At 46.1% G+C, this 15018-nt stretch overlaps 1 pseudogene; it reads right to left on the bottom strand.

Annotated features, from left to right (window-relative positions):
• Nucleotides 1–11421: 11421 nt before the first annotated feature.
• On the bottom strand, nt 11422–11819 carry LOC129672047 (dihydrofolate reductase-like; annotated as a pseudogene).
• Between the last annotated feature and the right edge of the window lie 3199 nt (nt 11820–15018).

Genomic DNA, 15018 nt, shown 5'->3' with positions numbered 1-15018 from the left:
TGAGTGCTGGGATTACAGGTGTGCACCACTGTGCCTGGCTGTGGAATTCAATCAAGAAAGCTGGTTGCTATCACCATAAACAGTGATACACCACTATTGCCATAGCAGGCATGTCTTGGCTGGCAGGCCATTTTTATACCTTGAAGGATCCAGTGCTGGGTAAAACCACTGAGTCTTTTCTCCCCTAGGAAGCCTGTGTAACACTTTTTCTATGAAAAGCAAAGAGAGCAAGCCAGCAAGGAGAGAGCTTTCCTGGCCAGTCCAAGATTGATTTTCTTGAAGTGTGTAATGTGTTCAGGAATAGTCTAGTTATTAGGGATGAAAACAAGAAATGCCAATAACTTGTCATTTTTTAGTGCCTCTATCCCCTGCCCACAGACAAATAACTCAAATGGATATAACCTGTGCACCCTACTGAGATTTTCACTTAACAACCTTGTCTTCTGGAAGCAGCATTGTTCACCCATATCAAACGCTTCTGTTTATACTTCTTTGAAAATACTTTAGTTAGCTTACAAACCAGTGAGTTTTCATAAGGCGTTTTCATATACCCTTAGTGATGGTTAACTTAACCCCTGTCCTTCACTCTCCTCACTAACTTGTCATCTTCACTTACACCTTTAGCTCCCAGGACTCTGCCCCTCCCCCAGTCTTTCACATCACATGTTCTACTATCATCTTCTATTTTACTTTTTGCTTAAGTTGAAGATGACATATTTTCAGGTAGCTTCTTCATGAACCCTTCATTTTGGCTAAGCCTTCCCTCACAGGCCACTCTCATCTATGTAAATCCTCCGTTGCGCATCTCTTCTTAGATGAATTTAGTTTGTGTCAAGTTGACAAAGCAAAACACCAGGAGTCTACCAACGCCCCCCTACACTGGCATGTTGAACAAGGTTGCAGGACAGAAGGTCCATACACGCAGAGAAACAGAGTCAAGAAAGCATCTACTTGTACGAATTCAGTTACCTCTCTGCCTCTGTGGGTCTGCATTCTTGGAGCTCACAAACCATGGACCCAAAGTATCTGAAATTAAATCGCGTTTGTATTGAACATGTACAGGTTGATGCCCTTGCCTTTATTCTCCAAACAATAGACTCTAAAATGATTTACATAGCATTTACATTGTATCAGGCAATTCAAAAGTTCCCGAGAAGCCAGGCACAGGTCACATGCGATCAACAGAAGGGACTTCAGCATCTCTGGATTTGGGTACCTTCAGAAGGTTCCTGGAACTAATTTCGTCTTCATATTGAGGGAGCTCTGTGGAATGCGCAGTGCAGGCAAGAAATATCTTGAGAACTTAGCTTCCAGACACGTCAGGGCACATAGGCAGGGTAGACCCTGGGGAGGGCTGGTGTTGCAGATGGAGTCTGAAGGCCATCTGGGAGGAGAATGCTCTCTGTCTTGAGGGACAACCTTCTATTAAGACCTACAGGGGCTGGAGAGATGGCTCAGGGGTTAAGAGCACTGACATTCTTCCTGAGGACCCGGGTTCAATTCCCAGCACCCACATGGCAGCTCGCAACTGTCTGTAACTCCAAGATCTGACCCGCTCACACAGACATACATGCAAGCAAACTACCAATGCACATAAAATAAGAATAAATAAATTAAAAAAAAAGATCTTCAGCTGTTCTTGCAGAAGACCAGGGTTCAGTTTCCAGCTCCCATGCTGCCCCACCATAGCTCACAGCCATCCTTAAGTCCAGTCTCAGGGTATCGGATGTCCTCTTCTGGCCTCTGTAGGCACCAGCCATGCGCGCAGTGCATATACATACATGCAGGTAAGACGCTCATGCACATGAAAGAAGAATAATTAACATTTTTCAATGACAGAGGGGTCTGTGTGACCCCCCAGGTCCTCACAATCCACAGCTTCGGTGGCAGCTCTCGATGTGTTGATCCTGCTTTGCATCTCCTTCCTGAAGCCTATGTGTTTGATCTGTTTCTTGCTTTAGCTCCATTTCTTTTTAAAGACAGGGTTTCTGTGTGTACCCTTGGCTGTCCTGGACTCATTTTATAGACCAAGCTGGCCTTGAACCCACAGAAATCCACCTGTCTCTGCCTCCCTAAGGATTATAGGCGTGTGCCATTGCATCCAGCTAGCTGCTTTAGCTCCAATTTTGACTGGACAAAAGTACTGTTCAACGCCAGGGATCAAACCTAGGGTCTTCAGTACAGCAGGCAGAATGCTGTCTTTGTCTTAGGATCTCTATTGCTGTGATAAAATGTCACAACCAAAAGCAACTTGGGGAGGTAAGGATCTTTTTCAGCTCTAGTTCCATATTACAGTCCATCACTGAAGGAACCCAGGGCAGGAACTCAAGGCAGGAACCGGAGGCAGGAAAAGCAGCATGGAGGAGTGGTTCCCTTCCCTAGGGCTTGCTCAGCCTGCTTTCTTATGTAACCCAGGACCACCTGCCTGGGGGTAGCTAGGTTGGGCCCTCCCACATCAATCAGTAAAGTGCCCACAGGCTTGCAGACAACCCAGTCTTCCGGAGGCATTTTCTCAGTTTCAGTACCCAGTTCCCAGGTAACTGTAGCTTGTGTCAAGTTGGCAGAAAACTTAACCAGGACAGTCTCCGAGCGTCTCATCCTTCAAAACTTCGTAGGTTTTAATTTTCTTTTTCAGAATGAGTGTTGCAATCTCTCTTAAGTAACAATTCAGTACTGTGTGCCAAGCTGCATTTTGCAAACTTTGGAAATAAGAGGCATATTTTTGAGGTGTAATTATTTGGGATACAATTTTCATACAGGCTCAGTCACTCTAGAGAGTGGAAAGGCTACCCTAGGGGAAAAATACCCCACAGAGTTCTTTCTAATTTTCCATTTGACAAGCCCGTTACAGAAATAGTTCACAATGCCTCCCTCCCCCAACTTCTAAGTGAGTTTTTTGTTGTAATGTAAAGCCAATTTAGTATACATTCCCTCTAACCTACTTTATGCACATTTGATTTTTATCTTATGTGCATTGTTCTATTTATACTTTTGTTCAGTATTGCATGATAAACACACACCCTTCTTTCCAGATTAAAAAAAAAAAACAAACAAAAAAACCCCCAAAGCTTTTAGGTATTAACTTTCCTAAGCTCAAAAAGTGATGAGCAACTCGATTTCAGTTGTCTGACTTGAGAATCCACGCTTTGTTCATGGCCACACGAGGCCGATGTTTTACACCTCACTATGACACGGAGCACGTATCATTAAATGAGTGCTTTTTATTTTCGCTCTCTTGTTTTGTGAGCAAGTTGAAGTTTGACGGCAAGGCATCATGTTACAAACCGTCCTCTAGATGGGGCTGTTTCCATACTTTTGTAATGGGAAACACTTCATGTGAACACCAGGGGGCGCTTGCTGGGCCTGGCTAATTAGTTGCGAGATCTTTGACTGACCAAGAAAGGAAAGCCTGTAGATTTCCTCTGTACAGGGACACTCAGCTCCATCTCCCGGGTCTCTCAATCCCTAAGCGCATAGGGTTAGTCCGTGAGGCACTTCCTACAGCCTGTGTTTGGTTCTCCTGCAGCAGCCAGTGGGAAGCTCCGTCTCATCCCTTCATCCCCCTCATCCTCTGAGCTATGTCTTTGATCCTACACTCCCCAGCTCAATATCTTAGCTCCTTAGGCCCTTACCATCCTCAGAAGGGAGAGAGCGTGCCAGACCTCGGAAGACAAGCAGGCAGGAAGGGCGTTCTGCAGAAGCTAGGCACAACGATCAATGGGGGCGTCCTGCTACGCTCTGGCATTTGTCTGTCAGCGGAAGACTTGCAGTCTTATGAGCACACCATCCAGGCCGAGCACGGACTGCTTTGCATTACTTAGATGGATAAACCTGGGGAACCCTACGCTAAGTGAAAAGTTGGCAGTCACTGCCTGCGCGAATCCACTTACCTCAGCGAGGCTTACGTTGGACTGGCCTCAGTGGGTACTGGAAGCCTGTGATCATGTCACAAAGTTCAGGACATTCCCTCTAAAATGGTTGTCCAGCTGGCTCTGGGCGGACACAGGCTGACAGCGTCCTCCTCCTTCAAGCCCCTCTAGCTGGGGGCCAGGATGCATGCAAGAGGCCTTCTGTTTACCTTTGTAGGGTTTTGGCTGGGCCTCTCATTTTTCAAGGGCAGGAGAGAAGAGGAGAAAATTCATCAAACATGGATAGTTGTGAACTGGGTCACAGTAGGTCTTTTTGAGAAGGATTCCTGGAAATTTTGGATAGAGAAGAATCTAAAACAAAACAAGACAAAACAAAACAAAGCAAACAAAAACCCGCTATCCTTTAAATAGGCTTATTGCTGTGTAACTGATAGAAAAACTCCATGTATTTAATGCAGGCAATCCTGTGAGTTTGGACAATTGTTACATACAAACCATCCTCACAGTCAAAGTAAATGTCACATCCACCTCCTCCCCAAGTTCCCCAAGTTTCCTTTTGTTTGTTATTTTTGCGTGTATTGTAAAAGCACGAATATGAGGTCCATCCTTTTAACAAGTTTTGAGTGCACGGTGCCGTATCCTCAGACCTTAGGTGTTACAGGCGGGCCGATGCCCACTCAACCATCTTCCGTAACTGTAACCTTAGCCACCGGCACGTGCCCACTTCCCTTTCCCAAAGCCTCCAGTGGCCACCATTCTATTTTCTGCTTCCATGAGGCTGACTGCTAGAGACACGTCTTGCCGGTGGAGTCACACGGCCACACTGTCTTCCACGGCTAAGTTATTTCATATAGCAGAATGTCCTTACACGTCCTACATGCTAGGATTTCCATGCCTTACCCAAGTCTCTGCCCCTTTTGTGGGGAGAGGAAAGAAGGGCAGGAAGGGAGGGAACCCAGTAGTCATTGGTTTACTCCCTGTCAGCTCCTGGGTCTTGGGTTGGCCCTTCCAACAGCCTGGGATGCAGGACGAGAAGAGCCGGAGCAGCTACAAGTAGTTTCAGTGCTCACTGGCCATGGAGCATGGGCAGCAAAGGGAACCCCGCAAGTTGGCTGAGAAAACCTTAAAATTCTGTACTGTACTACACTAATCACATATAGACATATACCTTCACTCCAAAGTCTCTTTATAGGCATCTGCCCCATGCATCTAAAACTTACGTTGTGTGCAATTATTTCCCCGCCATCTGGCTAGGTCTATCTACAAACTCCCCTGTCCCCTGTCTCCTTAGTGTTTATTCTCAGCCCGCAACTTAGGGAGCAGAACCTAGCACACAGCAGACACACTGCACAGGTGTAGGCTGAGTGGATGGAGGGAGGGTAAAAACACACACCATTTTATAATTTTGAGCTACATTGACATCTTATTAGTATAAAGCAATTGGTCTAATGTCTTTCCATTACACCCCCCCACACACACACCTTTTTCTACTTAAAAAAAAAAAAATTCCTCCTTTCCCCATTGGAAATTCTTCTAGGGGAATGTGTTGCAAACTCTCTGTCTCCCATCCTCTTTTTGTTTGCATTTCTTTTTTTTTCCTTCTACCTTTCTTCATCTGGAGGCAGGCTCTCCCTGTGTGGCCCAGGCTTGTCTTGAACTCATGACCCTTCTGCTTTAACCTCCGCAGTGCTGGGATTATAGGCACATCCCAACACATCTGCCAGCAGGTTAGTTCATGCAGAGCGGTGGATTCCGGTGGCTTGGGTTGTATTTCCAGGCCGGAGCTTCTGGTACCTTAAGTATCTTCTTTCAAGTTAACACTGAAAAGTGTCAAAACAAGCTTATAGTGAGAAGAAACACAGGCAGGGAGATGTTTAATTTGGGATGCTTATTTGCCTATTAAGAAACAGAGAATTCTCTCATCAGGGGCGTTCACAGCTTGCCTAGGGGTCCACCCCAACAGACAATACCAGGGACCAGCACAAGCTCTCTGATCTGGGGAATGATCTCCATTGGCACACGCACGCTCTCTGTCCCTCCCTCACCCTTTTCGAACTCATGCAGAGGCAGGGCACGTCGCTGAGAGGTGGGAAAGTGTGGGGCCTTGCAGGCAGTGTGGCGGAGGAAAAGTTGTGCTGTACATGGCCTTGTCAGGAACTGGGGACGAAGCTGGGGCTGAGTGACCAGGCATACCATCCTTACGCAGGAGGTGCTGTTGCGCTTTGAGATCTGAGTTGAGGACAGAGCGATGTTTTCTTTTCAAAGTAAGTGTAAACTTTCTCTCCCTCTGTTTTTCTGTTCTCATAACTTCCCCCTACTCATGTGGGACAGCCTTCCCTTTAGAGCAGAAGGGCACATGACAGAGCACGGGCTAGGTGCCAGACTTCTTGGGTTTGAATCCTGACTTTGACTTTTGGTTGAGGCATGACATTAGGAAGTTCACTTAATGCCTGCAATTAAATCACCTCTTTTGCAACACAAGTTGCCTCAAATGGTGGTTGCAAAACGAGATAAATCACTCAAGTGCTTCCAGCAGCGCTCGGCATTTAGGCAAGTACTCAGCCCATCAAGGGATTGTTGGTCATCTTTGCCCCTCCTCTCCCAGCCCTTCCATTCATCTCAGAAGTGCACACCGGTGTGTGGATATCGCCTGCTGCAACAGGTACCCAGGAAGATTCTGATCAAGATGAGGGATGGTCTCTGTTCTCAAAGATTTGTGATCAGATGTGGGAGCCAGGAGCCAAAAGCGTAAGCTAAAGAACAAAGTACGCTGAGGCACATGACGCTCTCAGTGCCATTCGAGCAGTCAGGGGCCAGCTGGGGAAGGCGGTGTGAGAAAGGTCAGGACTTGGTTTGCGGCCAAAGGGTGGCAGGATGCGGAGAACTGATTTATGACTTTCCCACCCTGACCATGGCAACTTCCCAAACTGCTTTCTCTTCTGCATCAACAGGGCAAGCACAACGCACAACCTCCACCTCGGCGCTCCAGGGCGTGTCTCACAGGTAGGTCACGTGTGAGCTTAGGCCATCACTACCGCTTTAACTGCAAGGAAAGAGGCCTAGCTGGTTCAGGGGCTGTCTCACTCCACTGAGTGAATATTCCCAATGCAAATGTGATAGCTTCCCCCTCCCCAGGTCTGTGATGGCTCTCTGTACCATGGCTGCAGGGGACTTGAGATCAGGTCAGTGAAGTCCAGTCCTCTAAGATGGTCACGCCTCCCCTTAGACATCCATAAAGTGCAAGGCACTTTGTGTCTGCCAGACAAATAGTGAATGGCCACTGCTGTCTCCAGACCTGAGAAACGGGATTGGCACGTCAGAGGACACACCACCACTGTGCACTGTTGTATGAGACTTTTCCTGGGGAGACACAACACCCACGTTTACTCATCCAAATAGAGAGCCCATGACAAACCAAAGTACTGATACTGTCAAAATCCAATTTGGTGAACCAAAGAATCTTATTGGGGTTACTAGGAGAAGTATGGGTGAGAGGTTACTTACTTACAGAGAACAGAAATGACTCAAAGACAGCTGCATCACCAAAGCACACCCCAGCAGGGGTGACAGCTCATAAAAGCTGGGAACCTGGAGCACACTGAATAACCGACAGGCAGATCAACAGGTTGGAGAAGGTCCTTTCCAGGTACCTCATCTTGTCTGAGCCTTTGTCTTAATTCCTTCTGTGCAGTTGGACTGGTCTCTGCTTCTTCCAGGTAGGGCTGGGCTTGTCTGAGAGTGACTCTCAGCAGTCCTTCCTGGTTCTGTATTCTGGACTGTGGGTAGTGAATCTGTTCAGTTTCAGGAACTTCCTGAAGCTGTTTTGAGATATTTACTTTTGTCTTGAAGAACTTTCTTTTAGGATTAAGTGCTTTAGTCTCAGAGGAAACTGCTGCAGGGCATGCACCTCAGAGCCATGGGCACACAGTCTTGGAATTTTCTTCTCTTCTCTCTATCTTTAGCTTTGAGGTGGGCTCAAACAAGCAGTGAATTTTGATGCCCATTGTAGGCCAAAACCTCACTATCACAGTGTGGACCTAGGGCAGAGCCTCTGTGGGCTCCCTGCTTGATGCTTAACCATCTGAGAGCTTAGGGATGTTTCCTGGGATAGGACCTCATACTTGGCAGTTCTGAGATGGCAGGTTTTGAAAGGGACATCTCAACAAGCAAGATGGTGATTTGAATGAGAAAGATTTGCAGGAGGGACAGGAGTCAAGGATGGTAGCTGTCCCATGACTTTCCCAGAAAGACGTAACAAAACATCTATTCTCCCTAGATAGGATGGTACTAGCAGACTAAAGAAAGAACTGTCAAAGACCTGCTTAGTGGACCAATGAGTTCATTGGAGTTACTTACAAGGACATGGCTGCCTCAAAGGCACCATACCCGATAGAAGTGCTGTGAGCAACGTGTGGGTATCTACACCCAGGAAGAGTCTCCGCATGCCATATAAGCAGTTGCACCACTGAAGAGTACCCCTGGGTGATGTCTGGGAGGCTACACCCCGGGAGAGCCCCACCACAGTGATTGGCTACCTCTTATGTAACAGAGGAGAGGGAAGGAGTATGTGAGGATCTTGTAGATGCTCTGGAGCCCAACTCTGACTTCATGGGAGACGTGTGCAGGCCATCCAAGCTGCTCTCACCTAGGATGGCCACGGTCATGTCCTACTTGGAGGAAACAGCTACCCCATAGCACCCGAAGCAGGGGTGGGTGAGTGCGCGGTCGTGGCTAGTTCATGACGTTCCTGGGGAGGATATAAAACTGAGGAAACCCATCACTCCACAGACTCAAGAATGCCTAGGCGGGGAATTTAAGCTCTGTCCACAGGAGACTTCCAGCGCAATGTAGGATGTTGAAGCTGGGAATCTTGAGGAAAAATAATGTAGAATCAAACTGCTCCACTCTGACCATCTTTGTTTTTATTAAGATTTGGCTATCGGATTCCATGTTTGATTCTAGCTGAGAGAGGAAAGTTGGGAGAAAATCACTAACCCCGAGACAAAGCCTCAGACCCTGGAGGTCATCAGTCTCCCCTCGGAGCAGGTGCGCTTTGGGCTGCGTCTGTGTAAGCACTATGCCTATGAAATCCCTTCGGCTCCCCGTGCCCTCTTCTTACTTTAAGCCTGTTGCTCTCTCAGTTTTCATTCAAAGCCATTTGAAATTTGCAGGAGAACTTTGAAACTTTCTTTACAAAAATGCACACAGGCACGTTCAATTTCAGTGGCCGTCATAGCCAGAGAGACCCCCCTGCCCCGGGAAAGTTGTTGGTTGCTCCTATCTCTCTCTCTGTTTAAACCTCTCTGCAGTAATCCTGGTCTTTCTCTTTTTAACATTCCTCGGCTGGACTCAAAGCAGCCAGAGTGCAGCGGCGGGATCTGAAAAGTGGGAGGAAGGAGGATGCACTGCACCGGAACATAGACTTTCTACTCATTCTCAGTGCCTGCTCCTCTGTATTTTATAATGTCCCACACAGCACAGGTCACACAGTTTAAGCACTCTGGAGATGAATGCTGGAACTTCCCGGTTTTCCACTTGGAGCATCATGTTGATGTTCAAGTTTTAGATCACAGAGCATTTCATATTTTGAAAATTTGAGTTGGGGGCACTCAGCACCCACTGTACAGTGAATTAACTGTTTCAGTGGATATCACTTGGTGCATTCTTAGAATTCCTAATTCTAAATCTGTTCACATCCCTAGCTCGCACACCCAGCTGGTGGTACCCGGACACCAGCTCTGGAGAAGAAATCCCGCAGACTCGGCAGGCCTTGGCTTAGGCTTCCTGTCACCTTAGGCGGAGAGGCTCTGCTAGATGTTCTGGAGTCCTCCCTGCAGCGTGGAGTTTGTCATTCACTCTTTCCCAGCTGCCGCTGGCTGCCTGTGGCTTAGCTTTTCTTTATCGGAGGAGATCTGAGGAAAGTGATGGAGACAGCGTTGTGGGGAGAGGAAAGTTACCTCACGACGTTTGCGGATGTTGACTTGGTCTCATAAGACACTAAAATAAAGTTTTGAGGAGAAGTTAACTGGTTGGTAAGAGAGGACAGCTTGGCTGCAAGGGACGTTCTAGCCCCGCGAGGCTTCAACTCCCCCATAGTATTTCTCAGAGCAAGTGCCAGACAGGACCGATCTTTTGGCAGCCGTCACCCACTTCATAGTGTGGACTCTGCAAAGGCCAAGAGAAGGGGAGGGGCACTAAAAACGGGGAAAATAAATTTGTGCTCAGGGCCGGTGCATTTCCGCGATGCCAAGGTGACCGGCCTACGTCTCCCTCCCGGGCTGGTGGTGGGTGGCCCTGACAAGTGTCCTGAGTGCTCCCAGCCCAGCATCTGCTGCCCGATCGCCATGGAGATGGCAGCTGCAGCGAAGTCCCTTTTGAGAACACACTGAGGAGATTTCTAGAACCATTTTGGAAGCATTTGTCTCCACGGTGCTCGCTAATCTCCCTTTCATTTGTAATTATTTTATCGCCTTGATTCTGTGCATTGGCACGGGGCCCACGGCTGATGCTGCTCCCTGCCGGGGTCCACCGGGAGGTGCCCGCGCCCCGCCGTCTGCGTGGAGATGAAAAGGGTGGAAAGAAGGCGAGCCCAGTGCCCTGGCTTCAAACGGACCCTGTCTCCCGTGGGCAGCCCAGGGAGGGCCTGGTTGATTGAAGTAGCCGGAATTATGAAGCCCATAGCCTTTGAGGCTAGCCGCCCCATCCCGGCCAAGAATAATTGAACAAATAGTTTATCTGGTGCACCAACAGCTGTAGAGCCGGGCGATTTGAGAGGATTAGGGGAGAGTAGTGAACGGATACTCCCACAGCGCCTCCAAATCCTCACCCCGAGTCCGACCAGCCAAGAACACATGGCGAAGCCCTGACATCACCTTCCAGGGTCCCTTTCTCTCCCTTTCCAAGCAACTCTTCCCAGCGCTTTCAAGAATTTTAAGTGGACAAGCTAACTAACTACCTTTGGGGGTCCCCACCGCTGGATGGCATTCAGTGGTTCCTTGTAATTACCCCAAACTCATTTCATTCCAGACAGCTCAGATTCACTTGGGGGTGGGGAGAATTCTAGTCGGTCTGGGAGGCAGAGGCTGTGCCGCCGGCAGCTGTTGTGATGTCTAAGCAGGGCCAGGCCAAGTTCAGGGTAGGATGAAAGGGACATTATTTAGGAGGGTGACGGGTGATGGCAGAGGAAGAGGAAGCAGGAATCCTCCTCCTTGAGGGAGGAAAAGTAACAAACAACTCCAGACAAGCCAAAGGCTTGTTTATTCTTTTTTTTCCCCCCTTAAAGCATACTTAATACAATCTGGTCAGATTAAATGGGAAAGGATACCTCTTGTTTAGTTATACAGAATTATGCTGGGGTGTGGCTCAGCAATACAGTATTCTCCTAGGTGCCATCTCCAGTGCCATGACACAAACACTTCAAGTTCCCTCCCTAAAGAAATACTTAATCGCAGATATGCAGATATAAAGCCAACAAGAGTCTCCCGATCTTGTGAAAATGCTAATGTTAGGAGCAAAACAGGACAACTTGAAGCACAGACAGAACTTCTTCCCCTTAGCCCTTTTCATAGACTTCAAATTTATACTCAATGTCCTTTTCCTCCTGGGCCTCAGAAAGGACACCTGGGGATTGCAGGAGAAGTTTATATCTCCCCAAATAAATTTCTGAGAGACCTGAGTTGCCTTCTGTTTCCTGCATAATCCTTGTCACAGTCTGAGGTGGCCTGGCCGATTCATCCCTCCTCTGTAAACAGAAGTGCCTCTGACTGTCCAAACATGTCTACTTTATTTTCTAATTCTGGTTGTTTAATAAGTTTTAAGGCACTGTCTGGACTTTTGGCAAGGAAACGAGCTCCTTGTGGTGGTTCCTTGAGTACTGAAAACTATGCTAATTCTCCCTCTTAAAGGTTCATTCTTCTCAGGAATGGAGAACAAGTCTTTCCCACCCATAATCACCAGGTCCTGTGTACCTTCCACTGAAGAGGTTGTGGTCATTCTTTGGAAGTATCTGAGCTCCTGAGGAGAGATCAGGACAAGTCTCTGTTCTTGCTCATGCTCATGGCTGGGATGTGGTGAGGATTCAGTTCTTGGGATGGACTATGAGAGCAGTGATCACTTCCTCTCCAGCCCGGAGGCCAGGCTTCCTGCTGTGGCCCCTTACTGAGTCCTGATCTCTCTGAGTGTTCTATATGAAATGTACATCTGGATGTAGAAAGCTAACATCCATATGTGAGAGAAATGTTTGTCTTTTGGGTTGTCGTTACCTTGCTCAGAAGAATTGTTTTCAGCTCCATCCATTTACCTGCACATGTCATAATTTTGTTTTCCTTACTGACTGAATAATGTTTCATTGTCTAAAATATTGTATTTTCATTTAAAGGTTGATGGGCATCTTGACCTTTTTCATTTCCTAGCGATTGTGAATAGAGCAGCAATGAGCATGGATGAGCAGGTAGTGGGGTATAGGGTTCTTTGGGTGTGAGCTCAAGATAGGCCTACAGAGGTGTATCCAGAGTGATTCAAAACCCCACCAAGCTGATGATCAATCAAGATTAATCATAGAACATTTCTGCTGAGAACTGTAAATATCTGTTTGTTTGTTGTTGTTGTTTTTTTTTTTCACGAGGGTGCTGGGACTTGAACTCAGGTCCTCATGTTAGCACAGGAAGTGCTGTTACCCATGTAGCCATCTCTCTAGCTGTGGATTCTGTTCTTTAATCTAACCTATTATTCTGTGTCTTTTGTTGGAGAACTGATTATTGAAAAGTACTCATTAATTCCTGTGTTTCTGTTGTTTTCTTAATGTTTGGTAATTTTCCAGTGCTCATTTGCTTATTTTCTGTCCCAAAGTTTGTGCTTTCCCAGGGCCTCGTGGCTATGTTTATCTTTTTCTTTAGTGTTTGGCTTCTGTAGTGCTGCCATAGTGGCCATGAATTTTTTTAGTCTGAACTTATTGTAGAAAGCTTCTCTCTCTCTTTCAGTGAAGGATAGCCTTGTGGACATAGTATTGTGTGTGTGTGTGTGTGTGTGCAGTTTTTGTCTTTCAGATCTGGAAATACATTGTTCAATGCATTTCTGGCTTTTTTTGTTGTTGTTGAAGTTTTACTGTTATTATAAAGGGGTTATTATAGTAAGACTTGGTACTTCTCTCCTGTAGTTTTCACTGTGCCTCCTTGGTAGGGCTATTTCTGTAATCTACAATATAATGTGGAAAGGTTATTTTTTGTTTGTCATCTAAACATACCCCGTATGTGGATGGCTATCTTTGTTCCTACGCTGTAATATTTTCTGCTGCAATTTTATTGAATATGTTTGCTGTGTCGTTAGCTTGAACATCTTTAACACCCATTATTTGAAGACTTGGTCTTTTATTGATTCCCTGTAGATCTGCTATGCTGTGTTTGCACATCATTGTTATTCTATTGTGTCTTTACCTGGAGGCTCTAATTCAGCTGCTTTGATTCTAAGCCCTTATATTCTGTCTTCTACTGTATACATTCTACTTGTCAGACTTTCCATCAAGCCTCTTGCTTTTAATTTCACTTATTGAGCTTTTCCTTTCTAAAATGTCAGTTTACTTTTCTATTTCTTTATTGAACTCATCTTTTATATCCTGTGTTGTCTTCCACATTTTATTTAGTTGTCTGTTTTGAATTCATATAGGATTTCATTTATATCCTTTTTGATCTCATTGAGCACTCCTATAGCCATTATTTTAAATTCTTTATTTGGAAATTCATCCAATTTACCCCATTTCTGAAGAACTAGTAATTTAAAGAGGAATCATATTGCCTTGACATTTTGTGTTTCTGAATTGGGGCTTGTATCTCTGGCATTAGGTCGCTGATTGAATTTTTTTTTAAAGCACCCATATTCTTTCAGTGGCAGTATTTGCATTTAGATCTTAGTCAGGCAAAGGCCTCATTTTCCACCAGTGGTTTGGGGGTACAGCTCAGTAGCTAATCTCTCTGCCTATGTTGTTATTCTAGTTTGAGAGTAAAACACTAAGCGCAGAAGCAACCACAACTGATAATTAAATCTGCTGTGAAAATGTATTAATAAACAATAAAATACTTACTCCTTCAAATCCAATAATCGGGAGAAATAAAAAAATGAGAATATTATGTGGGCACTAAAATATTAGTTAATAAGTATAGACGTGGAAAAGAAATAAGCCTAGTAAGACTAGTCATTGGTGTTGTAGCAACAGAGAAGGAAAAATAGGGGGAAAACAAAAGGAAAAAAGATGAAGCCAAGACAAGGTGGCTCCAGCTAAAATGAAAACGAAAAGAGGAAGATATAAAGAACCACCATCAGACACTCTAAAGCAACCCCAGGCCGGAGGTGGAGGCAGGCGCTGACATGTGCAAAGAAAGGCTGCAGAGAAAAAGAGAAAGAGAACAGCATAGGACTATGTCAGCACCCTAAACTGAAGTCAGACCTGAAGAAGGGCAGATGAAGGAAGGGTGGAGGGCGCTGTAGCTCAGTGGTGGGGGGTGCTTGCCTCACATGCAGAGGGACCCATTGCAGCTCAGCGAAAAGCAAACCCTGAGGAAAGAGAGCCAGGTATGGAGCACACTGGCTGTGGTCTCGTACATGGCTTCGCACCAGCATATCAAAGTGCTTAGTAGATAATTGTGGGCATCACGCAAAACTAAAAGCAGCAATTTCTTTTTCTTCGAAACCTCTTTATTTATTTTTGAGGCAGGGTCTCATATGGAGCGTAGGCTGACTTTGAGCTTGCGACCCTACCCTAGTGTGCCACTAAGCCCAGCTGTAGTTTTCTTTGTTTCATTTATATCTTTTAGGTGCTGGAGATCATAGAAACAGAGCAGAGGCTTCTGCATGTGCCCTGTCACCGAGTGACACTTTCTTTACTCTGTAGTTTGACTTTATTCTTCGATGTCAATGGAATGACCACATGTTTGTCTATAGCTTTTTTTCAGTGTTGGGAATTAGGCATGCTGGGCAAGATTTCTACCTCTGCAGTATACCCCAGTCCACACAACAGTGATTTTTTTTAAAGCTGTAATTTGGGGTCTGAAGTGAATCACCCCATTTCATCTCCAATTCTTCTCAAAGGAGCAGAGGGCCAAGCATTCCCAGAAGGCATGGTGAAGGCTACCTGGCTGTCTTTGCTGGTCATGTGGAA

Source organism: Psammomys obesus, unplaced genomic scaffold, assembly GCF_907164565.1.
Source record: "Psammomys obesus unplaced genomic scaffold, mPsaObe1.curated_primary_1811, whole genome shotgun sequence".
NCBI classification, from domain to species: Eukaryota; Metazoa; Chordata; class Mammalia; order Rodentia; family Muridae; genus Psammomys; species Psammomys obesus.
The sequence above is the reverse complement of the archived record's forward strand: the minus strand, read 5'-3'. Positions and strand labels throughout refer to the sequence as shown.